General features: G+C 38.6%; 1 protein-coding gene across 4 annotated transcripts in view; it reads right to left on the bottom strand.

Annotated features, from left to right (window-relative positions):
• FBXO42 (F-box protein 42) overlaps window positions 1-27,868 on the bottom strand; it is a 145,542-nt gene that overhangs the window by 92,633 nt on the left and 25,041 nt on the right. For 2 of the 4 annotated variants that reach the window (XM_037828403.1, XM_037828402.1), the window contains one exon: window positions 15,807-15,860. The exons of the other annotated variants lie outside the window; for them this stretch is intronic. The gene's annotated coding sequence lies outside the window, so the exon portion shown is untranslated. The remainder of the gene's footprint in view (window positions 1-15,806; window positions 15,861-27,868) is intronic. 4 annotated transcript variants of the gene reach the window in all.

Below are 27,868 nucleotides of genomic sequence, written 5' to 3'. Positions count from 1 at the left end.
TTTTTTAACAGTTGCTGTATGTGCTAATACTGACATTCATATCTGCCAAGCTCTAGCTCTGAGTTTCAGGTGTCACACAGATACCAAATATTCCAGAGACCAATCAGGTTATACACAAAGAGATCCACATCTCAGAGTTTGAAGACAGCCATTACAATTCAGGAAAAGATTTGACTGCTGTAAGAGCTTACAATCTAGGGACCATTACAATAATCGTTCCCCTGTTAGGCTGTGCTCTAAGATTCAATTCTGAGTTTACACATTGTAGTTAGTTCATATTGGTGAAGCATTATAGTGTTTGCCTTTGTTTCTGGCGTACTTCACTCAAAATGCTGTCTATAGGATCCATTCATTTTCTTACATGTCTCAAAACTTTACTCCTTCTTGTAGTTGCTCAATATTCCATTGTATGCATACACCACGGTTCACCATTTTGTTCTTCATTATATGTACCCTTAGGCCACCTCCACCCAATGCAAATCAAGAATACTGCCTCCATAAACATCAGTATGCAAATGTCCATTCATGTCTCTGTTCTCAAATCTTTGAATTACATACCCCATAATGAGGTTGCAGGACCTTACGGCCCCTACATACTTAGCTTTTTGTGGAACCACCACACTGACCTCCAGAAAGACTACACCATGCTGTCTCCTCATCAACAGTAGATAGGTACATTTCTCTCTCCATGTCTTCTCCAACACTTTTACTCTTATGTATATTTTTTCCTACAATTGACACGGACTCTTAAATATGATTTCCTTTAACTTAAATACTGTGAAATGAACAATACAGCTTGTGTCATACGATAAGGGGATAAGATAAAGAAAACAAAGATATTTGCTTTACGGACAAATGCAAACATACTCACAACAAAATATGGAGGAAATATTTGTGCCATCATAGTCCTCATTTCTATAACTGGTCATGTGGCCGTAGTTCATATTTATCACTACCTTCTCCCACTACCCATTCCATGTTCCCTTTACCCTCAGCAAGTACTTCAGCTGGCCGTGGTTCTTTGCCTGGAGGGGTGACCCAAACCTTCATTCCTGAAGTTTCTTGGCCATTGGTAGTCTGCCTCAATTGGGTTTTTGCAGTTTTCCATTGACTTTAATCACAGGGCATGGTAGTACTAAGAGATGCACTAGGGCATCTCCTGTATTCTAGGAAAACTCTTCTTTACCTCCATGGTATAGTTGCAGTGCTATTTCCCCTTGATAGTCAGGATCAATCATCCCAGCCAGTACAGTAATCCCCTTCCCTGCATGTTGATTCAGAAGCATGAGATACCCAAAGTGGCCAGGTGGCAATCTTAACCTCCATTTCCATGGAATTATTGTTGTGTTTCCTGGTGTAAGCATTCCTCCTTTTGGAACTAATACTTGTAGACCAACAGAGCTTAAAGTTGTAGAGACAGGAAGTAAAAATTTCCCTAGTGGATCACTAGGAGTAATAGTGAGTGGTGCCACTCCTGTATCTACCCCTTGATTCCTGGACCTGTGAAACCTAGCTATGGGAGAAACAGCCCCATAGAGTGGACGCTGATTCAGAGCATACAAGCCTCCTGGAGGACTATGCCCCAGCCCTGCAAGGTACTGCCATGTAGTTGGCGCTGTAACTGAGTCATCAAAAGGCCATTCAACTGTTCTATCAACTCAGCTGCCTCTGGATGATGGGGAACATGGTAAGACCAGAGATTCCATGAGCATGTGCCCACTCCCTCACTTCATTTGCTGTGAAGTGGGTTCCTTGGTCAGAAGCAATGCTGCGTGGAATAACATGATGGTGGATAAAGCATTCTGTTAAGTCCATGGATGGTAGTTTTGGCAGAAGCATTGTGTGCAGCGAAGGCAAACCCAAATCCAGAGTATGTGGCGATACCAGCGAGAACAAATTACTGCCTCTTCCAGGATGGAAGTGGTCCAATGTAATCAACCTGCCATCAAGGAGCAGGCTGATCACCTTGGGGAATGGTGCCGTATCAGGGACTGAGCGTGCGTCTCTGCTGCTAGCAGATTGGGCACTCAGCAGTGGCTGTGGCCAGGTTGGCCTCGGTGAGTGGAAATCCATGTTGCTGTGCCCATGCATAACCTCCATCCCTACCACCATGACCCCTTTGTTCATGAGCCCATTGGGCAATGACAGGAGTGGCTGGGGAAAGAGGCTGACTGGTATACACCAAACAGATTATCTTATCTATCTGATTATTAAAATCTTCGTCTGCTGAAGTCACCCTCTGGTGAGTATTCACATGGGACACAAATTTCCTATGGTTTTTTTTTTTTCTTTTCAGCATTTTTTAAATCAAAAAATAAAAAAAAAACAATAAAAAAACATTTCAAACAAAACCAAAACAAAGTAATAAGAACAAATAACCTAAAATAACTACATTGCTTCCAACATGTTTCTACCATATCTTCATGTTTTTTGCCCACTCAGAAAGGTCTATTAACATACCTCTTCCCCAGACTTCCTTGTCACCAATTTTCCAATCATATTCCACCCAAGTCCCTGACCATCCAGCCAAACCATTAGCAACAGCCCATGAATCAGTATACAAGCACGGCTCTGGCCAGTTCTCCTTCAAAGAAAAATGAACAACCAGGTGCTCTGCTCAAAGTTCCGCCCACTGGGAGGATTTCCCCTCATCACTGTCCTTCAGGGACATCCCAGAAAGGGCTGCAGTGCTGCAGTTGTCCACTTTTGGGTGGTGCTTGCATTATCGTGCAGAACCATCTGTAAACCAGGCCCAAGTTTTCTATTCCTTAACCAACTGATTGTAAGGAACTCCCCAAGACGCCATACCTGTGGGCTGGGAAAGAGAAGATAAGGAGTGGGGGCCATGGGCATTTGGGCCACTTCCTCATGTAACTTACTTCTGCCTTCAGGACCCACTCGAGCCCTATCTGGTATATGCTATTTCCATTTTACGATGGAGTGGTGCTGTGCATGCCCAACTTTATGGCTTGTCAGGTTGGACAACACCCAGCTCATGATAGATAACTCAGGTCTCATGGTAACTTGGTGGCCCAGGGTTAAGCATTCTGTCTACAAAGGCCCAATAGCAGGAGAAAAGCTGTTTCCTCAAATGGAGAGTAGTTATCTGCAGAAGATGCAAAAGCTTTACTCCAAAATCCTAAGGGCCTGCATTGTGATTCTCCTATAGGAGACTGCCAAAGGCTCCAAACAGCATCTCTATCTGCCACTGACACTTCCAGCACCACTGGATCTGCTGGATCATATGGTCCAAGTGGCAGAGCAGCTTGCACAACAGCCTGGACCAGTCATAGAGCCTTATCTTATTCTGGTCCCCACTTGAAACTAGAAGCTTTTCTGGTCACTCAGTAAATGGGCTGAAGTAGCACACCCAAATGAGGAATATGTTGTCTCCAAAATCCAAAGAGACAATGCAGGGGTGTTGGGCTTCCCCACCTCGATGGTTGCTGATGTGCTCACAGACATAGGGGACTGGTGGTTTGATGGGCTGAGTCTTCTACCACAGAACTTGCCCTTGGCAAGACTGTTGCTGCAAAGAAGAGGCTAGGCCTGCCTATAATTGTGCCTAAGAGCCTCCTCCCAAATGCCTCTTTGTTGCTCAGATGTGGCCATCTCTCTCTAGCTAAGCCAACTTAAAAGGTGAAATCACTGCCCTTCCCCACTACATGGGATCTGAAACCCGGGGAGTAAATCTCCCTGGCAATGTGGAATATGACTCCCGGGGAGGAACCTAGACCCAGCATGTGGGATGCAGAACATCTTCTTGACCAAAAGGGGGATGTGAAAGGAAATGAAATAAGCTTCAGTGGCAGAGAGATTCCAAAAGGAGCCGAGAGGTCACTCTGGTGGGCACTCATATACAACACAGATAACCACTTTTAGGTTCTAATGAATTGGAATAGCTAGCAGTAAATACCTGAAATTATCAAACTACAACCCAGAACCCATGAATCTTGAAGACGACTGTATAAAAATGTAGCTTATGAGGGGTAACAATGTGACTGGGAAAGCCACGTGGATTTCACTCCCCTTTGTCCAGTGTATGGATGGATGTGTAGAAAAATGGGGGCAAAAACAAAAACAAAAAACAAAACAAAACAAAAAAACACCCAGTGTTCTTTTTTACTTTAATTGTTCTTTTCACTTTAATTTTTATTCTTATTAGTTTTGTGTTGCAGTAACGAAAATGTTCAAAAATCAATTTTGGTGATGGATGCACAACTATATGGTGGTACTGTGAACATCTGATTGTAAGCTTTGTATGACTGCATGGTAGGTGAATGTATCTAATAAAACTGAATTAAAAAAAAAATCCAAAGAGGCCAACTAGGCACTGTGCCTCTTTTTTGGTTGTAGGAGGGGCCAGATGCAACAGCTTATCCTTCACCTTAGAAGGGATATCTTGACATGCCCCACACTACTGGACACCTAGAAAATTTACTGAGGTGAAAGTCCCCTGTATTTTTTTTGGATTTATCTCCCATCCTCTGGCACACAAATACCTGACCAACAAATCTAGAGTAGTTGCTACTTCTTGCTCACTAGGTCCAATCAACATGGTATCATCAATATAATGGACCAGTGTGATGTCTTGTGGGAGGGAGAAACGATCAAGGTCCCTGCAGACAACATTATGACACAGGGCTGGTAGCACAGTGAAGATATACTGCTGGCCTTGCCAGCTAAATACAAACTGTTTCTGGTGGTCCTTACTAACAGCTATTGAGAAAAAAGCATTTGCCAGCTCAACAGCTGCATACCAGGTACCAGGGCATGTGTTGATTTGCTCAAGCAATGATACCATATCTGGAATAGCAGCTGCAATTGGAGTCAACACCTGGTTAAGCTTACAATATTCCACTGTCATCCTGCAAGACCCATCTGTTTTCTGCACAGGCCAAATTGGAGAGTTGAATGGGGATGTGGTGGGAACCAACACCCCTACACCCTTCAAGTCCTTAAAAGTGGCAGTAATCTTTGCAATCCCTCCAGGAATCCAGTATTGCTTCTGGTTTACTATTTTGCTAGGCAGGGGCAGTTCCAGTGGCTTCCACTTGGCTTTTCAAACCACAATAGCCCTCACTCCATGAGTCAGGGAACCAATGTGAGGATTTTGCCAGTTGCTGAGCATGTCTATTCCAACTACGCATTCTGGAACTAGGAAAATAACCACAGAATGGGTCCGGGGACATATTGGACCCACTGTGAGATGGAACTGAGCTAAAACTCCATCAATCACCTGACCTCCATAAGCCCCAACTCTGACTGGTGGACCAGAGTGACATTTTGGATCTCCTGGAATTAATGTCACTTCTGAACCAGTGCCTAATAACCCATGAGATATCTGATCTTTTCCTTTTCCCCAATGCACAGTTACCCTGGTAAAAGGCCACAGGTCCCCCTGGGGAAGGCTGGAAGATTAACAGTGTATTTTTGGCAGTGTAACAGGGTCCTTCCCCTCATTCAAGGGGCTCTGGGTCTGTAAACTGTCTCAAGTCTGAGAATTTATTAAGGGGCCGTGACCCTCCATTTTTGTAATTCAAGGTAGACTTTTGTTCACTTGACCTAGAATTCTTCTGCTTATACAGAACAAACAAGAATTTAGTAGACTGTCCATCTATTTTAATTCTAGGTGCTGCATGATCTACTAGCCAACGCCATAAGTCTCTGTGAGTCAGATTATTTTGACTGCTGCCTTGAGCCTGTTTTCCATTATGGTAGCCACGCCCACCTTTTCTTTGGCAATTAACTGCTGCCACGTGGCTTCTGCCGACTTGGGATCCAATTATTCCCATTGCGTTTAAGGATTCCAGCTCAGTGACAGCAATTCCCACAGTAATATGTGACCTACAGAGAAGGGTGACTACAGAGCTCTTCAGGGATGATAGAGCTAGTCCTACAAATGTATTCCTCACAGTCCTGGTAAAAGTGTGTTCTCTGGACATTTCAGGAGTGTGTGAGCAGGTCTTCCAAGATAAATCCACTCTAACATTCCAATCTCTCTAAGTCTTTGAATCCCCTCCTCTACATTATACCAGGGCAGTTCTGGCATTTTGACCTCAGGTAATGTCGGCTACCTTTTGCGCCATGTTTCAGCCAACCATCCAAATAAACTGTTCATGCCCTTTCTAACCCCTCGAGCTACAACACTGAATGCAGAATCTCTGCTTAGTTGGCCCATATCAATAAATTCAGCCTGATCCAACTTTATACTCCATCATTATCCCACACCCTTAATATCCATTCCCACACATATTTCCCTGATTTCTGTCTATATAAATTAGAAAACTCACACAGTTCTTTTGGAGTATAGCATACTTCCTCATGGGTCACACTTTGTACCTCACCCTTCAGTGTCTGTTGGGACTTTAGTCTAGTTATTGGTCTTGAAGCAAAGACTGGTGGTGGAGGTGGGTCATGAAAAGAATTAGAAGTACCCCTCAAGCCATTTACTTCAGGACATTCAGTTGCAGTTTCATCTCATGAAACAGGATTAATCTCTCCAGATAGAGGAGTGAGGGCTGCTGCCTCAGGGGAGCTGGTTATCTGTTTAGCAGGCACTGAAGGGTTAATCTCTTTAGGTGGAGGTTGGAAGGCAGGCTCCTCAGGGCAGACTGGATGCCAGGAAGCTGTTTCCTCAAAGCAGGCTAGAGATTGGGTAGCTGTCCCTCAAGGCACAAAGGAGATGGGGGTGGGGGGAGGTGGGGGGCTGTTTCCTCAGTGCAGACCATTACAGGTATATCTACCAAGACTCAGCAGAATCCAGGGTTCCAATGTCCTCAATGCCATTATTATCAATCCATGTCCCCAACCCAAGTTTCAGGATTCCATTCTTTTCCAATCAATGCGTTTACTTTAACAGTAGACACCCCGAGAAGTTGAGATTTCAGTTTATGTTGTAAATCTGCTACTCGCACAATGAGACTTTGTTTTCAGAAATCTCAAGTCTGCAGCCATAAGAAATAAGATTTTCTTTCAGGGCACATAAAGAAACCTTTACGTCTGTCATGGCGCTTAAGTTTCAAATCTGAAGCCTTTAGCTCATCCCTTTCTCTTATAACTTTATCCAGTGTATCTAAGAGCAACCAGCCAACATCATTATACCTCTTAACTCCACAAAACTCTGTTAAGGTGTCAAAAACACTGTCACCCAGAGCTTTGCTTCATGCAAGAGTAGGGTTAGGAGAATCAAATTGTGATATTTTGCGTTTCTTCATTGCCAGTTCCCACCATGGACTGCAATACCTTCTTGATTATTGAAATGGAGTCATTAGTGCCTTTGAATGGAATCAAAGTAGAAAACCTACTGTAAAAGCCCATGTTAAGATTCTGTTTCTCAAGAACTACTCCTGGTACCAAGCTTTATTAATCAGGGTTCTCTAGGGAAACAGAACCAATAAGAGATATCTGTAAATATAAGATTTTATAAAAGTATCTCACACAACTGCAGGGATGCACAAGTCCAAATTCCATAGGGCAGGCAGTAAATTGGCAACTTCTCTGAAGGTGTTCAATGAACTCCTCAGGAGACACTTCGCTGGCTTTCTTCTCCCTTAAAAGTCTTCAACTGATTGGGCTAAACCCAGATGACTGAATTCTCATTGCAGAAGACATGCCATGTTGATGTAATCAGTCACAGGTGCAGTCAATTGACTGATGATTTAATAAATCAGCCTTCTAGTTTATTAACCAGCCACAAACATCCTCACAGCAATAGGCCAGTGCTTGCTTGACCAGACACCTGGACATCATCACCTTGCCAAGCTGACACATTAACCTAACCATCACAGATAGATACATAGAACAATGGAATCAAATTGAGAGTTCAGAAACAGACCCTAACATCTATGGTTAATTGATTTTTGCCAAGGCTGCCAAGTCCACACAATTAGGAAAGAACAGTCTCTTCCACAAATGGTGTTGGGAGAACTGGATATCCATATGCTAAAGAATGAAGGGGGATCCCTGTATCGCCTCACACCATATACAAAAACTAATTCAAAACGGAGCAAAGGCCTAAATGTAAGAGCCAGAACTATAAAAGTCCTAGACAAAAACATAGAGAAACTTCAGGCCCTTGCATTAGGCAATGGTTTCTTACACTTGACACCCAAAGCAAAAGAAATATAAGAAAAAATAAATAAATGGAACCTCATCAAGATTAACAACTTTTGTGCCAAAGATTTTATCATGAAAGTAAGAAGAGAACCTACTCAATGGGAGAAAATATTTGGAAAGCACATAATGGATAAGGGTTTAATATCCTGAGTATGTAAAGAATTCCTACAACACAACAATAAAAAAACAAACAACCCAGTTAAAAATGGGCAGAAGACTTATTGAATAGACATTTCTCCAAAGAGAAAATACAAATGGTCAGAAAGCACATGAAAAGATGCTCAACATCACTAGCTATCAGAGAAATGCAAGACAAAAAACACCATGAGATACCATTTCATACCCACTAAAATGGCTACTATTAAAAAAAACAAAGTTACAAGTATTGCAGAAAATGTGGGGAAATATTATCTCTCATTCATCGTTGGTGGGAATTTAAAATGGTGCAGCTGCTATGGAAGATAGTTTTGCAGTTCCTTGGAAAGTTCAGAATTACCATATGACCCAGCAATCCCACTTCTAGGTATATACCAAGAAAACTGAAAGCAGGGACTCAAACAGATATTTGAATACTAATGTTCACACCGGCATTGTTCACGGCTGCCAAAAGATGCAAATAACCCACGCGTTCATCAACCAATGAATGGATAAACACAATGTGGTGTTGCCATACAATGAAATAGTACTCAACTGTAAAAAAAAAAAAAAAATGTTCTGATACCTGCAGCAACATGGATGAACCTTGAAGACATCATGTTGAGTGAAATAAGCCAGACACAAAAAGACAAATATTGTCTGATATCACTGATACAAAATAATTAGAATGAGCAAACTCATCAAGTCAGAATCTGGCGTATAGGTTAGCAGAGGCTGGGTTGGGGGTAGGGAATAGGAGTTAACGCCTGAGTTATACAGAGTTTCTATTTGGGTAGACTATAATGTTTTGGTAATGGGTGGTGGTGACGGTGTTGCAGGATGGTACCTCTACTGAGGAATCTGATAATGAAGACATTGACTCCTTCCCTCTATGTAAGGATCGATAACTGTGGAACCTTATTGCTTTCATACACCACCTGATGCCTTCCGTTCTGACAGTGAAGAATCAGTTATTCCTTCTGATACAGAAGACTATTTTACAGAACTTTTACGCAAAAACACCCAAGTACAATTTCCAAATTACAGGAAGTGGAAAGGCTTTACTATAATAACTGGGACAGATGATTCCTATCCTTCAAGTCCTATATTAGAAGATTGTACTGAAAGACAGTCTAAACAGGCCTAAGCAGAAAAAGAGGAAGTGAGACACATGATGTAACGGCTAGACTAATAATAGAATGAAATAGAAACTATACTAATAAGTTAGAGATAAGTAATAGTAATCTCTTCTAATTTTTAAGTAAAAGGTGTTATATTACAAAAAAAAAAAGTTACTGTCATAAAAAAAAAAAATCTCAAACTCTTTGCCACCTTTGAATTCCTTGCTAGCCAAATCAGTAAACAATCTAGGTAAACAAACTATTAAATGAACAATAGAGAAAATGCACAAAAATGTACAAAGCAGAGAGATTGCCAGGATATTATTCTATGTCAGATTATAAACAAGTATTATCATTCAATTCTATAAACTATAAAGCATGGATTCTTTTAAGATACAACTATTTCTTTCTGGAAATTTGTTGTTGCTAGAAGCTCAGCTGGAAAAAAAAATTGATAGTGCTAAGTCCCAGAGGAAAAACTATCAAAGGGAGGCCAAAAGGAAAGATAAATGTTAGAATCATAGAAATTTTAGTTATAAATAGGGCCTAAAGTCATTTGTCAAACCATTCATCTAATAAGCATGTTAAAATTTAAGTAGAATTTACAGAGAGGTGAATAAATCCTAACAGGAGAGCTAGATGAATTATTGCAAAGTAAGCATTTCCATATAACCATAATCTCAATTATTATAAAGATGGAAAAATTTTAAATAGTCAAAATGATAAACAGCTATATTAAAATCATTTAGCTTAAACTTAAAATTGCCACTGTGAGAAATCCGAAGGTTTTGTAATAAAGTTGACAAAGTCAAGAATTAAAACTATCCCAATCCACAACTGTCAAAATCCATAGACACATACTGCTTAAAGAGTGAACCTTAATGTACACAAATATAAAAAAATTATTTAGGAGGCCAGGGGATCCCAGGAAGGAACACAAATGATGACAAGAAAATTTAACTGTATTTACAAAGATGTGAAATAACCTCAGTGAAGAGGGTGGAGGAAAAGGTGCTGACCTATGTAAATCTGGAAATGAGTGACATCTGTAAGACTAAAGGCAAAAGGAATTGCACACAGCAGTATACTCGAAATGAAGAGCTTGTTGCCCACAGGAGCACTAGTTGAACTGCTATACATGTATACTGGAAGTGAATTAGTTGGCAAATGGTAACACCCAGGTTTTTCAGTATATGCTGGGAAATTACAGATAAGCAAGGGAGGAGGATAGAATGATCCATGTGGTAATGATTACAGTGGAAGATAGTAGTATGAAGTCATGTTTAGCTTAATACATTCAGATACACAGAAATCTTTAAACATGCACACAACTTAGTACATACACACACAAACACACACATACATTTATCTATTTCCTTGCTCTGTCAGCTAAGAGGGCCTAGAAGAAAAGACAATCCATGTTTTAGTTTTCTATGGTTGCTCTACCAAAGCACCAGAAACTGGATGGCTTAAAATAACAGAAATGTATTATGCTTCCTCTTAAACCTGTAGAGGACAATTTGTTCCATGCCTCTCTTGGCTTCTGGTGGTAGGCAGCTTGCCGGCAATCCATGGCATTCTCCTCTGTCTCTCTGTGTCCAATTTCCTCCTCTTGTAAGGATAACATTCATACTCGGTTAAGGCCCGCTCTAATCCAGTGTGGTCCACCTTAACTAATAACATCTTCAAAGATCTATATCCACACTGGGTCACATTTATGGGACTGGGGTTTAGGACTTGAAGATATCTTTTTGGGAGAGAAAAATGAATCCATAATACCCTAGAAGCAACAAGCATACCTGTTATCAAGATCTTGTTTTCTAATACCATTTTCCAATAACAGGAACCAGGGCTCCTGGTGAAATGGTTGGTTCTAGGACAGGGACAGGAAATTCACAAGATGAACCTGGAGCATCTTATAATGTCAGAAAGTAATGAAGTGCTAAAAACAAAACCAAACACACACACATACACAAACACACACACAGAAACAAATCATTACACTGATGGAATTATGTCAAAGGGACACAGAAGTCAAAGCACTCCAGTGGTCAAAAATGAAACAATCTGAACACAAAACAGAACCAGATTATGGTCCAAAGTACAAAATAAATACTTACTAGTTCAAACTGATAAAATGACTTTAGGGAAGCAGACAAATCTCCCTTTTAGAAAATTTCCTAGTAACTCACATATTTTCTTCCCTCTCTAGTAGGTAGAGCTTAATTTCCCCACCTTTCTAATTTGTCTCCAGCAAGGTATAGAGTTCTTATTATTAGTACACAATGTAGCTAGACACTGGGCTAGTTTTACAATGGATGGAAAATAATTCCAGTTGGAAGACTGTTGCATAATGTTCATTCCTCATACCTTGAGCAAATAAAACTTTTGTGTATATCTATGCCAGGCAATTCATAACAGCGAAATGAAGGTCAAAAATAAAAAGAAAGGAAAACCAACAGGCACTTCCTGGCAAAAGTCGTTATCACCAAGGCATCACAGACTTCATTTCCAACTGTCACATGATTTCTAACTTATGTCCCACCCTCAATCATGTCTGTTTTGCACACACAGAACGAGACTTCTCCTAGTTTGATTAGCTGACTTAATGACTAAATAAATAAATCACAAAAATCTTGCTTACTAACTATTCCTCCCTTTAGCTGAAGTGAACTATGAGTATTTATTAATATACATACAGCTTCTAAGCAAATGAAAAATCAAAATAGGAAAGGTAAAAACTATTTGACAGTAGTACATCAATACTGAGAAGGCAAGGCCTCAATGAAATCCCATGAAAGGACTTTTGTGATGCTTAGTTTTGATCACTTTATTAAGCAAAAGTCTTAAAATCATCTATTCATTTCCTTTGGGAATTTGCTTGACATGATAAAAACATAAATTACTGATAAGGAACTCATATTGCTCGGCTCCAAACTATCCAATAAAGAAAATGTCAACATAAGTACATAGGAAGTAAGCCACAATGGATTTATAGCATAATAAGCTAGCATTTTAAAGGGTTTAGAGAAAGTATATAGGATTGGTTACAGGCTATATTTAGGTATCTTTAGCATTTAGTTGCTTCTGATACAGCTTATTTTTTCCTTTGAAAATTTTAGGGATCTTCCTTAGTTTCTCCAGAAGTTACTAATATATTGATTGATTCTGGAATAGCAGAGAGGGTGGTGTGGGGGGACTGGTGAAATCAAACTTTCCCATCGCCAGTAAATTTAATCACACATACTCACAGCTTTGCTTGCACTTGGAAATGATAACACACATACAGGTTAAATTTTTAAAACTTCTCCAACACAGCAGGAAGGCAGACAACTATTATTACTATTACCACTATTATTATCAAACAAAGGGAGATCAAATATATCTATCTCTCCCCACAAAATAATAAATATTTATCAAATAGATGAAAAGACTTAATGGATGAAACCTTAAACTATGTTGGTTGGATGTAAGCAAACAAAATCATCCTACTGGACTTTAGAAAATACATCTTCCTTGGTTTAATTCTTCTTATCAATATGAATGTTTTTGATAAAATTAATCAAATTGTCAGTGTGCCAGTTTGAATGCATTATGTCCCCCAAAACGCCATTATCTTTGATGCAGTCTTGTGTGGGCAGGAAACGTATTGGTGTTGATTGTGTTGGAGACTTTTGATTGGATGTTTCTGTGGAGATGTGATCACTCAACTGTGGGCAAGATCTTTCACTGGATAGTTTCCATGGAGGTGTGGCCCCGCCTATGCAGCATAGGCCTTGATTAGTTCTCTGGAGCACTATATAAGCTCAGACAGAAGGAACGAGCTTGCTACAGCCAAGAGGGACACTTCGAAGAATGCACAGGAGCTAAGAGAGGAACTACAGTTTACAGAGACATTTTGGAGACGGCCTTTGAAAGCAGACTTTTGCTCCGAGGAAGAAAAGAGAGGAAAAATGCCCCAAGAACAACTGAGAGTGACATTTTGGAGAGAAGCTGAAGCCTAGAGAGGAACATCCTGGGAGAAAGCCATTTTGAAACCAGAACCACAGAGCAGACGCCAGCCACGTGGCTCCCAGCTAACAGAGGTTTTCCAGACACCATTCACCTCTTCTAGTGAAGGTACCCAATTGCTGATGCATTACCTTGGACACTTTATGCCTTAAGACTAACTGTGTAACCAGATAAACCCCCTTTTATAAAAGCCAGTCCATTTCTGGTGTTTTGCATTCCAGCAGCATTAGCAAATGAGAACAGTCGGAAAATAGCTACCGAATGATACAAGGGATTTAAGAATAAAAAGATTAGTGGCTCTTTCCAACAGATATCAATTCAGCCATTTTGAACCAGCTGTTCCCTGAAGTTCTTTTCCCATCTCTGGACTTTGCTTTTTCTGGTCATCCCCTCTTCCTGGAATACCCTTCTCCCACTTGCCAGTATGGCAAATTCCTACTCATTATTTATAAGTCTTACCTATTCTGGGTGGTTCTTGCATTTCCTCTAGCCAATTAAGTAATCCTGGGCTTGTATTAATTTTCCACAGGATCTTCATTATCTTACAAGTTAAATAAATATTTAGAGTGACGTGCCTACAAGACCTAAGCAAAATTATTTAAATAATACATAGTTTCTACATTTCACCACTTCAAAAATTTCAATTTTGCTTATTATTCTCTCGCCTAATTAAAATCCACGTTTCACTTCTCATTGTTATGGTTTCCAATAAAGTCCAAACAAAGGCAATAGCACAAAGGCCATCAAGATACAACACACATAGCCAGAATTTTTCTTTAAGGCAGGCAATATGCCTTAAAATATGGCTTCCAGGAACACATGAAAATGCCAGTGGCAGCCGCCATTCTATGTGTTGCATTATACTGTACTTCAGATGAGAGAGTATGATTAAGTAAAAATCTTGAACACCCTAATTCAAATTTAAGAATCACCATTCAGAAGGACAGAGTTAGGAAAACTAATTTCCATCTCTAACTTTCTTGAAATTTGCTATGACCTTAGGAAAATCGATTTTGCATACTATATTAACTGTATGGTTCAAAAAAATCCACCAGAAGTTTCAAAATGCAATATATTGTACTATTTTTATTAAAAATAAGTCAAAACTGGGCAGGATATAAATATATTCAAAGAAATATATTTAATATATATTAAATATATTTAATTTATAATATTAAATTCAACTACCAGTTAGAAATAAGTGGAAGGCAAAAACTTTTTCATCTGAAATTAATTCTACAGATAAAACTAATACTTCATAATACCTCATTGGTGCTTGGTGCAAAAGTTACATCATATGGTCTATTCTAAACAGCTTACTTTTATGTATTCTTTAAAAGAAACCTACAGGCACCTCTGAGTAACTGGGGAAAAATGCAGAAATATTAAACTCCCGTACCTGGAGAATTACTGATATTCTCACAAAAGTTGAGGACTACCAATTTAATAGGCAAAGGCCTCAATCCTGGGACTTGCCTTTATGAAGCTTGTTACTACAAAGGAAAGGCTATGCCTACCTGTAACTGTGCCTAAGAGTCTCCCCCAGAGAGAACCTCTTTCATTGCTCAGATGTGACTTCTCTCTCTCTAAGCCCACTCGACAGGTAAACTCACTGCCCTCCCCACTACATGGAACATGACTCCCAGGAAGGTAAATCTTCCTGGCAATGCAGGACACGACTCCCAGGGATGAGCCTTGACCCAGCATCATGGGACTGAGAAAGTCTTCTTGACTAAAGCGGGGAAGTGAAATGAAACAAAAAGTTTCAGTGGCTCAGAGATTTCAAATGGAGTCGAGAGGGCATTCTGGAGCATATTCTTATGTGCTACATTGATATCCCTTTTTAGTTTTTAAAATGTAAAGGAATAGCTAGAAGGAAATACCTGAAACTTTTGAATTCCAACTCAGCAGCCTTGATTCTTGATGACGATTGTATAACTATGTAGCTTATACAGTGTGACTATGATTGTGAAAATCCTGGGGATCATATTCCCTTTATCCAATGTATGAACAGATGAGTAGAAAACTGGGAACAAAAATTAAATGAAAAATTGGAGGGATGGGATTTTTAGGTGTGCCTTTTATTTTTATTTTTATTCTTATTTTTATTTTTTTGGAGTAATGAAAATGTTCAAAAATTGATTGTGGTGATGAATGTACAACTTTATGATGGTACTGTGAACAACTGATTGTACACTGTGGATGACTGTATGGTATGTGAATATATCTCAGTAAAACTGAATTAAGAAAAAAAAGAAATCTACAAGTAAGAATATAATATAAAAACAAATGCCCACAATGTCACTGCTTCTCATTTATTGTTCTGGAACAGTTTATAAACTATTAAATAAAATTGACATGTACATACAAAATTCCCACCTACACAATATGAGTACCATCTAAAAGAAAGATAATACTTACGTTGTTAGGAATTATCTACTCCTCTGATACTTCTTTTACGCTGCACACCAGAAACTGAAATTTGAAACAGAAGATACGGTAGGTAAACAGACTTCATGAAGATGTACCATGCAAACAGGTACGCAGAAACTCTTCAGATAAAATAAAGCAGCTGGTAAATGGGGTTTTAGAAGGGTAAATAGTTATCCTGTCATCAGGAAGAAAATATTTTTAAAAAATATTTTCTAATTTGATATCAAGTTGGTGGTGTATCAACACAGAGAAAAATTAGGTCAAGTGACTTTAAAATACAATAAATATCTATTTTTTAAAATTTAAACTTTCTATTCTAAAATAATTTCAAACTTACAAGACAGTTACAAAAATAACACAAACCTTATAGAGAACTCCAACATATCCCTATCCCCCGCAGATATCCACATTTGCCTTATCTATCCATCCATCCATTTGTCTATCAATTTATCAATACACTTTCTGAACACTCATGAAATGTACTGCCAAGTACATTTCTGAGAACAAGGATATTCACCTATGTACCCAATTTAAGTGCAGTTTATCAAGTTCAAGAAATTTAAGATTGATATAAAGCTTACAGTCTTAATTCCAATATTTTCATATGTCCCAGGAATATCCTTTTGACTCTTCTGTCCTTCCTTGCTAGATCCCATCCAGAATAGCAAATTGCCTTTGTCATTGTCTCTTTAGTTGCTCTTCTTTCTGTTGTTGCGGAAATTTATATGTAACATAAACTTTCCAATTTCATCCACTCCCAAGCATGACACTCAATGGGGTGAATCAAGTTCACTGTGTTTCAGTGCCTTCATCACCTTCCATTACTGAAATTTCCCATCTCCGCAAACAGAAATCCTACATCCATTTTGCATTAACTCCTCATTTTCCCTGCCTCCTAACCTTGGCAACTTGTACTCTAATTTCAGTCTCTATGAGCTTGCATATTCTCCAATATTCTCTTTGTAGTTACCATGGTGCTTAAATTTAATATCCTATTATCTGTAACAATCTTGTTGGCTTTTTTCTTTTTAATTAGAGAAGTTGTAGGTTTACATAAAAACCATGCATAAAATACAAGAGTTCCCATATTTTCTGCTTTGATACCAATTTAACTTCAATAGTATCACAAACTGTGTTCCCCATACACCACCACCACTCTCAACTTTATGTAGCTGTTAACAATTACATGTTTATACATTGAGTCCAAAACCACTGATTTATTACTTTTTACACATTTGCCTTCTAGATCCTGTAAGAAGTAAAAAGTCGAGTTACAAACCAAAAATATAATAGTACTGGCATTTATATTTACCTTTGTTATTACCCTTACCAGAGATACTTATTTGATCATGTGGCTTTGATCCATGATGAAATACTCTCTCTAGAGTATTTCAAAACTCTCTCTAGAGTCCTTTCAACTTGCAGAACTCCCCAGCATCTCTTGTAGAGCTGATCTAGTGGTGACAAACTCCCTCAGCTTTTGTTGATCTGGGAATATCTTAATATCTCCTTCAGTTTTGAAAGACCGTTTACCAGATAAAGAATTCTTGGGTGGCAGATTTTTGCTCTCAACACTTTAAATATGTCATTCCATTGCCTTCTTGCCTCCATAGTTTCCAGTGAGAAATCAGCACATAATCTTATTGAGACTCCCTTGTATGCCCTTGTTGCTTCTCTCTTGTGGCTTTCAGAATTCTCTTTATCTTTGGCAATGGACAGCTTGATTATAATAAAATACAGTGAGGGTCTACTATATGGGTTTATCCTGTTTGGAGTTCGTTGAGTATCTTGGATGTAAGTACTCATCTATTCTGTTAAATTTGGGAAGTTTTCAGCCATTATTTCTTTGAATATTCTGCCCCTTTCCTTCTTCTCCTTCTGGGATTCCCACAATGCGTATGTTGGTATGCTTGATGGTTCCTCAAGTTCTGTTCACTTTTCTTCATTCTTCCTTCTTTCTGCACCTCAGAATGGATTATTTCAATTGTTTTATTTTCAAGTTCACTGATTCTTCTGCCAGCTCCAATCTGCAACTGAACCTTTCCAGGGAATTTTAAATTTCTGTTCCTGTGATCTTCAGCTCTGTTTTGTTCCTTTTCATAACTTCCATCTCTATATTCATATTCTCTTTGTGCTCATCTATCATTTTCCTGATTTTCTTTAGTTCTCTGTCCATGTGTTCCTTTAGCTCTTTGAGCATATTTAGGACCATTTTTTAAAAGTCTTTGCCTGGTATGTCCAGGTCTGGTCCTTCTCATTGATAGTGTCTAATGCTTTATTTTTCTCCTTTGCCTGAGCCATCACTTGCTGGTTTTTGGTGTGTTTTGTAATCTTTTCTTGAAACCTGGACATTTTGATACTTTAAAGTGAAATTTAGACCTTGAGGTATCTGTTTCTTAGGCTTGAATCCAGCTAGTGTATGACAGAGCTTTTCTTAACTGCCAGGAATTAAACAAAAACAAAAACAAAACAAAACAAAACAAAAAAAACAAAAAGGAAAAAAGAAAACTTTCTCAGTCTCTGCAGGTTGACCTATGTGGGTGCTCTCTTCAGGATTTAACCATACAATGAGTTTAGAGAATAGCTCGAGGCCAAAGTGAAGGGGCTGCCCTGATGCTTTCTGCAACACGTGTCTTATCTTCAGCATGTGCATGTGGCCCTGGGTATTCCTCCATTTACGTACATACGAATGTTCCTTCTTCCCAGGAAACAATTTCCTCATGGTTCTGGGCACTGCAGTACAGCCAGCAATCCCTCGTCCCAGGCAGCAAGACTTGAGTACTCTCTCACAGCATTCTGCAGGAGAGTTCAGTGAGCTGCCTTCTACACTAAGGGCAAGTTCTGGGATGGTGAGTCCCTTAGGCCAACACCAGACTAGCCTAGACATACATGCTCCCAGCATGTAACAAGGGTTACTCTGCCCCCTCCAGAACCGGGACAAAGGATCTGCTTTGGGGGTGTGGGTCAACTCCATGCCAAGCCAGCGAGGGCCAGCCAGAGCACCACTCCTCCTTATAAGTAGTCTTTCTCTTGATTCAGCACTTGTCCTATTACTGCAATCTTTTAACTATTTTCTGGTACTCTGAGAAAGATGTTTGTGCCAGTTCTTGCTGGTTGTTCAGTTTCTGTGGAGGGATGAAGACTTGAAGTGTCTCACTTTGCCCTAAAATACAGTATTTTGACCACATATCCCATATGAGTTATATTTTAAGTATGAAAAAAAAAAAAAGCCACAAAGAAATCAAACTGCTTTCAATAGTACTATTTGTAGTAACAATACTGTCATTATTATTTTGAAACTAATACAGTTAGTGTAAGGTAAAAAGCAAACAAGTAATTACATTATCTTAAAAAACCAAGAATTTTTAGCATAAAAAAAGAGATACAAGTATAAAATTAAACAGATTAAATAAAAACCTTGCAATCTTACACTTGAATCAGAAACATCAGTAGGAACTCATTTTTTTTCTCTCTCTCTCTCTTAAAAGAAAATAATTTCCCAGCCCTTAGATTATGGTCTTTATATTCTATTTCCTACTAAAATGAAGCAGGTCTTCTTGGAGCAATGGCTGTTTCTAATATCGGGGCTGGAAACATACAAGATAAGCCTAGGACATTTTGTTGTGCCAGAAATCAGAGAGACTATTCAAGACCAGTGGGGTAATGTGAAGACACTCCCACAGATCTAAGTGGAAATGACCTGAGATTCAAGAAAATAACTACTATGGATCCAATCATATCAAATATATAAACACCTATAAGTACATGGTGACACTAAAGAAAACTACTGGTCACCAGGGGAGGCTGCTAAAGAACTAATTCACTATTACTATAAAACCTGATAAATAAAAGGAAACAATCAAGCCTTTATCCTGTTTTTCCTGTACTAACCAACAGGGTAACCACATGGTTAATGTGAGAAAAGTCTTCTTTGTGAGGAATTCCATTTAGTTAAGGAAGGGACGACAGAATAATAAAATCACCATTTTGCAAAATCCTAAAAAAGTTGGTAGAAAACACTCTAACGCAGAGATCAGGCTAATATTACCTGAACTTAGTGCTCAATCTTAGCACAGCTAAAAATTAGACAACCAGAGATTGTGCCTTATGATGTAATGCAATGCAAAGTGTGCAGCACTACCTGTGATGTATTCTGGCTTTAAAATGTTAATTTAACCATGTTTTTAGATCTAGTTAAATGACACCATGAGGAAGCAATTAGGCAAATTCAGACTGTGGGACATTCCGCAGTTTTAATGACCTAGTTTTCCCAATAAGGAAGGGAGGGAGGGAGGAAGGAAGGAAGGGAGGGAGGGAGGGAGGGAGAAGAAAGAAAGATGAAGAAAGAAAGACTGTGGATCTTTTAATGGACCCTGATTTGAACAATCCTTTGAGAGGATCAGAGAAAATCAGAATATTGAGTGGACATTAGCGGTATCAAGGAATTGTTATTTTGGGTATATGAGGAAAACAGCAGAATGATGATTACTTAACTTAAAAAAAAAAAAAAGTCACTTCCACTCTAGCCATGATGGAGCTTAAGGACCAGACTTAACCTTTCACCACAAAAAAACTAGAAAACTGGACAAATACAGGAAATTTCTGTTTTCAGACAATGAACAATAAGCCATGAAGGACTGGGGTCCCTGAGAAAAGGGAAGCAAACGGGGTGAGCCATATGATAGCTTAGGCTTTCTGCATGGAAGCAATTTTTGGACCTCAATGCAGTGAGAGGGGACCAAAAGAGAAGAGGCTGGATTCCAGAAAGGAAGCTGCAAAGAAACAGAGCTCCAGAAAACTGCATATTATCCCTTGAATCTTTGCTGAGTATTAGGCTACATATGCATAGCGAAACTCTACAAAGTCAGGCAAATAATGACAGGGAAGTTCTAAGGTGAGCAATTCCCAAAGCTCACACAAGCAGGAAGACATTCAAGCTCCAGTCCATCTGAATGGAGAGCCGTTGGTGATTACTTGGGATAGTCAGTGGAGAACCCAGAAGGTTCACACCTTAGTAGTAGGGCTAAGCTACCTCTGAAATGAAGACTACCCTAGATCACCCTACTAAGGCTTACATTTCCAAGAGCAAACAATTTTCTGATTATGGTCCTTATCAAAGAATCAGTAACAGGAACTTTATTTACTGATACAGTAACTTAACTCAGGCAATTTATTTATACTAATGCTCACCTACTGTATTCCACTAGATGAGGAAAAAAATACTCTTCTCTCTTTCCCTCCAAAATGATCTATAGTTGACTTCTTCACTAAGGTATTCCATTTTGGTGAGCCTAATTCAAAGAAAACTTTTTTTTTTTAAATTTCAAATTAGCCACAAGTTCTATTCTGATCATTTTTTATAAAATGCAGCAGATAAATTTCACATGTGAGAAGGATGAAAATTTGCTAGGAAAGAAGTGTGTTTTTTAAAAAGCAGTAAGAATTGAGAATGTATTATGAGTTAGGTCAATTTAAATTGAGGGAAGACAATATTTGATTTATAGTCAGAAACCAAGGACAACAATTTCAAATAGGAAATCAGTAACTCCAAATTGTTTTCTGGTGACAAGAGCAGAAATCTAAAGCTGAAAACACAGCGAGTTGGCACACCAAGGCAATTCTACCTCAACCAACTATGAATCAAAAAAGGTGAAAAATGGCACAAGAGAAAAAAGAAATTTAAGATTACTCTGTTGTCACTTCTGTAAACAAACTGATGGTGGAATAGCAAACCTTTAAATTTTAAATAACAAATTTCTGAAAATTTTCAACTTTATTTGTTACCACCATTTTATTCCTCAAATTCAGTTTAATTCTTGATTCCCTTGGGCTCTACTACTTATTTGACTCCTCATTTTCCTCCTTTTATCCCCTAAATGTGTAGGTGACCCCTAAGATTCGATTCCTTGCCTGCTCTTTCCTAGCTATATTTTCTCCTTAGGCAATCCTAGAGTTTCAATATAACCTCTAGAAGAATAATTCACTAGATTGTGAGCTGCTTGTTGTTAGAGACTGAGGTATTCCTCTGATAGGACTAGCAAACAATTACACATTTGCTTGGATGGATGGATGGATGATTCCAAAACTCATCTCTAGCCTTGATTCTCCTGAATTCCATCTCCCTATTTTCATATTTTCAATTGCATCTGGACAGCTAACAACAAATTCACACTGAACACATTCCCAGTCACCTACTTAACCTCCTGTTTATGGGACTCAAAACCTAAGAGTCATATTTTATTTTTCCTTTTTTCTTTCCTCCCGTATCTAGTCATCAAATTTCTCTCACATTCACTCTTCATTCCAATTACTACCAATGCTGCCATATCATCTCTAAATTAAACTCCTGCAACAGAGAGGTTTAGCCTGTTTTCTCACATCCTTACTCTTTCCCTCTCTAATTTACCCTTATTTTGCCTCAGGATTAATCTTCATGAGGAAAATCTGGATCAAAATTTTCAATATCTCCTCAATGCCTAATTAAAATTCAAGGTCTTTAGCACAGCATTTTAAAGTCACCACAATCTGGCTTTAATCTCACTTTTTATGTGTGTCTCCCTATTTCAGTCTAGTCCTCTATTTTTAAGCAAAATTGAATCTTGATAATGCCTCTTCCTTCCCACCTGTATGATCCTCTGCTCTTGCTGCTCTCTGTTTGGGATACAATTTCACAAGGCAAAAACCCTTCCCTCAAGGCTGGCTCAAGCACCACCTCCTCCAGAAAACTTTCCCTGATTCCTTCAACTAGAAGGAAGTCCCTTTTTCTGAACTCCCTTTATATTTCCCTCTCACTTGCTAAGATATATAACCAGGTACACATCTTCTTCACAAGTATGGATCACATGTTTAATTCACATCTGTACTGCTACCCTCAATAACTAGCATATATTATTAGACAATGGATAAATGAAAGAAAAGAAGAAAGATCAAATGTAATTCAAAATTTCCAGAACAAGGTTGGGAACTGTCAAGGAAAGCTAAACTAACTACTAAAATCTCAAAACAAGTTCCATCTGTTCATATTTTAAAAGCACATGCCAGGTGATCCAGACATTTTACTTCTAGGAATATGTCCAAATGAAACCTTGGCACAAACACAAAAAGGATGTTCTATGAAGCACTGTTTTAACAGCAAAAAAATAAGAAACAAACTAAATGCCCAATAACAAGGGAATGGATAAACAAATTATGACACAACCTTAATTCTAAGCAGCTGTTATAAAGGAGGTGTTTCTATATGTATTAACTTCAAAAAAGTACTCTACAACATATTATAAAGTAAAAAAACCATTTTTGCTTAAGAACATGTAGATGAATTTTTTTGTAGCCACTGAAAAAATTTCATTTCAAACTGTTAAAAGTAGTTACAGAATTCGCATATTTTATACTTTTTTGTATATGTGAATTGATTACACTGAACATCTATTCTGTAATTTTTTTGTCTCCCAATTTTTCAGTAAATCTGACTTTGTCCTAATTTTTAAAGTTTTATCAAAACTACAAATTTTTTAAAACAAAATTCACATTTTATTTAGGTGAAATAAACTGTACAAAATTGATTTTTTTCACCAAAAATAATAGCAATATTTTCTGTATTATTCTTAAGATAAACCACAAAACATTTATTTTTGTAGGCTTTCCAGGTTCTGCTGATAAATCAAGATGAGGCAGTAGACATAGACATGGAAATCAGACAAATCAGTGGTCAGTATCCATGGCCTCTGATTCTGTCTTGACCATGAAACAGAAATGTTCAACACAAAACTGCTAAAAAAGCTTATGATGTACAGTTGATTTAAAAAAGAAGGGAAAGTTAAAAAAAAAAAAAAAAAGAAAAAAGACAAACAAGGGGAAAAAAAAAAAAAAAGATGTAGTGCCCCCTTGAGGAGCCTGTGGAGAATGCAGGGGTATTCGCCTACCCCACCTCCATGGTTGCTAACATGACCACAGACATAGGGGACTGGTGGTTTGATGGGTTGAGCCCTCTACCATAAGTTTTACCCTTGGGAAGACGGTTGCTGCAAAGGAGAGGCTAGGCCTCCCTGTATTTGTGCCTAAGAGTCTCCTCCTGAATGCCTCTTTGTTGCTCAGATGTGGCCCTCTCTCTCTGGCTAAGCCAACTTGAAAGGTGAAATCACTGCCCTCCCCCCTACGTGGGATCAGACACCCAGGGAAGTGAATCTCCCTGGCAACGTGGAATATGACTCCCGGGGAGGAATGTGGACCCGGCATCGTGGGATGGAGAGCGTCTTCTTGACCAAAAGGGGGATGTGAAGGGAAATGAGGTAAGCTTCAGTGGCAGAGAGATTCCAAGACGAGCCGAGAGATCACTCTGGTGGGCACTCTTATGCACACTTTAGACAACCTTTTTTAGGTTCTAAAGAATTGGGGTGGCTGGTGGTGGATGCCTGAAGCTATTAAACTACAACCCAGAACCCATGAATCTCGAAGACAGTTGTATAAGGATGTAGCTTATGAGGGGTGACAGTGGGATTGGGAATGCCATAAGGACCAAACTCCACTTTGTCTAGTTTATGGATGGATGTGTAGAAAAGTAGGGGAAGCAAACAAACAGACAAAGGTACCCAGTGTTCTTTTTTACTTCAATTGCTCTTTTTCACTCTAATTATTATTCTTGTTATTTTTGTGTGTGTGCTAATGAAGGTGTCAGGGATTGATTTAGGTGATGAATGTACCACTATGTAATGGTACTGTAAACAATCGAAAGTACAATTTGTTTTGTATGACTGCGTGGTATGTGAATATATCTCAATAAAATGATGATTAAAAAAAAAAAAAAAAAAGCTTATGATGGCATGGGCTCAATAAAGGAATGTAAACAGCAACAACCAGATGTGGAAAAAGGCATTCAAACTGTAACTTGTTTCTTTAGGTTCATTTGATAAAGACAAAATCTACACTGAAATCCTTGCTTGGCAAGCTCAGTTTCTCTCACTCTTTGGTGTTTACCTTAACTGTCCAATACAAATTTTAACAACATACTTTAAAGTCCTTCTAGTTAAAGATCAATAGTGAACCTCATTGTACTATTTAACAAAATGCACTCCTTCCTTCCACACCTCTTCAAAATTGATTTCTTCAAAGTACTGAAAACTGAACTGATAACCTGACAACTGGAGCCACAGTGATGATTAATGTTGTGTCTAAAATGACTTAACTAAAATAATTCCAGAGTGCCACTAATGGAGAGCATGCAGAAATGAAACGTGGCACTTTCAATGCTATCTTCTGGAAGAACAGATGGGTCTTCAAAGCATGAGAGTTCAAATGGGGGCCCTTTAAATAGGTAGATTATTAATGACAAATGTATTCAATGGGAGACCTATAGGCAAGGATAGTCAGTGATTAAGCAGCCTTCATACACCTTACAGCTCTTCCTCCAAATGTAAGAGAAAACCTACTTTAAAAGTCTCTTAAGTATTTTCAGTGGTTTCTGAATTACCTGTAGGAAGCTCTGACTTCACAAGTAGTTTGATATATGTGTCCACCATCAAATCCAGATCATGTTTTATATCAAAATTTATGTTAAGCAAAGCCAAGTTACTTGACCTTTGGTCTGTCAAAGTCTTCCTCAGGCATGCTTTGAGACGTTTTCGTCCATTTTCACAGCATTCATTCTTTTTTTTTTTTCCCAATCTTCATTTTATTGAGATATATTCACATACCATGCAGTCATACAAAACAAATTATACACTCGATTGTTCACAGTACCATTACGTAGTTGTACATTCATCACCTAAATCAATCCCTGACACCTTCATTAGCACACACACAAAAATAACAATAATAATAATTAAAGTAAAAAAGAGCAATTGAAGTAAAAAAGAACACTGGGTACCTTTGTCTGTCTGTTTGTTCGTTTCCTTCCCCTATTTTTCTACTCATCCATCCATAAACTAGACAAAGGGGAGTGTGGTTCTTATGGTTTTCCCAATTCCATTGTCACCCCTCATAAGCTACATTTTTATACAATTGTCTTCGAGATTCATGGGTTCTGGGTTGTAGTTTGATAGTTTCAGGTATCTACCACCAGCTACCCCAATTCTTTAGAACCTAAAAAGGGTTGTCTAAATTGTGCGTAAGAGTGCCCACCAGAGTGACCTCTCGGCTCCTTTTGGAATCTCTCTGCTACTGAAGCTTATTTCATTTCCTTTCACATCCCCCTTTTGGTCAAGAAGATGTTCTCCATCCCACGATGCCAGGTCTACATTCCTCCCCAGGAGTCATATTCTACATTGCCAGGGAGATTCACTCCCCTGGGTGTCTGATCCCACGTAGGGGGGCAGGGCAGTGATTTCACCTTTCAAGTTGGCTTAGCTAGAGAGAGAGGGCCACAACTGAGCAACAAAGAGGCATTTGGGAGGAGGCTCTTAGGCACAATTATAGGGAGGCCTAGACTCTCCTCTGCAGCAACCGTCTTCCCAGGGGTAAAACCTATGGTAGAGGGCTCAACCCATCAAACCACCAGTCCCCTATGTCTGTGGTCATGTTAGCAACCATTGAGGTGGGGTAGGCCAATACCCCTGCATTCTCCACAGGCTCCTCAAGGGGGCACTACATATTTTTTTCCTTTTTTTCCCTTCCCTTTTTTTTTAACCTTTTCTTCCTTTTTAAATCAACTGTATGGAAAAAAATATTAAAAAAAAACAAACAAAAAAACAAAAAAGAAAAACATACAATAAAAGAACATTTCAAAGAGACCATAACAAGGGAGTAAGAAAAAGACAACTAACCTAAGATAACTGCTTTACTTCCAACCTGTTCCTACTTTACCCCAAGAAAGTTACATAATATAGCAACATTTCTGTGAACTTGTTCCTACTATATCCATCAGAAATTAACAGACCATAATCATTCCTGGGCATCCCCAGAACGCTAAATAGCATATCTGTTCTTCTTGGATTACTGTTCCCCCTTCCTTAATTGCTCTCTATTGCTAGTTCCCCTACATTCTACATTATAAACCATTCGTTTTACATTTTTCAAAGTTCACATTAGTGTTAGCATATAATATTTCTCTTTCTGTGCCTGGCTTATTTCGCTCAGCATTATGTCTTCAAGGTTCATCCATGTTGTCATATGTTTCACGAGGTCGTTCCTTCTTACTGCCGTGTAGTATTCCATCGTGTGTATGTACCACATTTTATTTATCCACTCATCTGTTGAAGGACATTTGGGTTGTTTCCATCTCTTGGCAATTGTGAATAATGCTGCTATGAACATTGGCTTGCAGATATCTGTTCGTGTCACTGCTTTCCGATCTTCCGGGTATATACCGAGAAGTGTAATAGCTGGATCAAATGGTAACTTTATTTCTAGTTTTCTAAGGAACTGCCAGACTGACTTCCAGAGTGGCTGAACCATTATACAGTCCCACCAACAATGAATTAGAGTTCCAATTTCTCCACATCCCCTCCAGCATTTGTAGTTTCCTGTTTGTTTAATGGCAGCCATTCTAACTGGTGTTAGATGGTATCTCATTGTGGTCTTAATTTGCATCTCTCTAATAGCTAGTGAAGCTGAACATTTTTTCATGTGTTTCTTGGCCATTTGTATTTCCTCTTTAGAGAATTGTCTTTTCATATCTTTTGCCCATTTTATAATTGGGCTGTCTGTACTATTGTCATTGAGTTGTAGGATTTCTTTATATATGCAAGATATCAGTCTTTTATCAGATACATGGTTTCCAAAAATTTTTTCCCATTGAGTTGGCTGCCTCTTTACCTTTTTGAGAAACCTTTGAGGTACAGAAACTTCTAAGCTTGAGGAGTTCCCATTTATCTATTTTTTCTTTTGTTGCTTGTGCTTTGGGTGTAAAGTCTAGGAAGTGGCTGCCTAACACAAGGTCTTGAAGATGTTTTCCTACATTATCTTCTAGGAGTTTTATGGTACTTTCTTTTATATTGAGATCTTTCATCCATTTTCAGTTAATTTTTGTGTAGGGGGTGAGGTAGGGGTCCTCTTTCATTCTTTTGGATATGGATATCCAACTCTCCCAGCCCCATTTGTTGAAAAGACCATTATGGCTC

The sequence above is a fragment of the Choloepus didactylus genome, chromosome 2, assembly GCF_015220235.1.
Source record: "Choloepus didactylus isolate mChoDid1 chromosome 2, mChoDid1.pri, whole genome shotgun sequence".
In the NCBI taxonomy this organism is placed as follows: Eukaryota; Metazoa; Chordata; class Mammalia; order Pilosa; family Megalonychidae; genus Choloepus; species Choloepus didactylus.
Note: the sequence above shows the minus strand (reverse complement) of the source record. Positions and strands in the feature narration are given on the sequence as shown.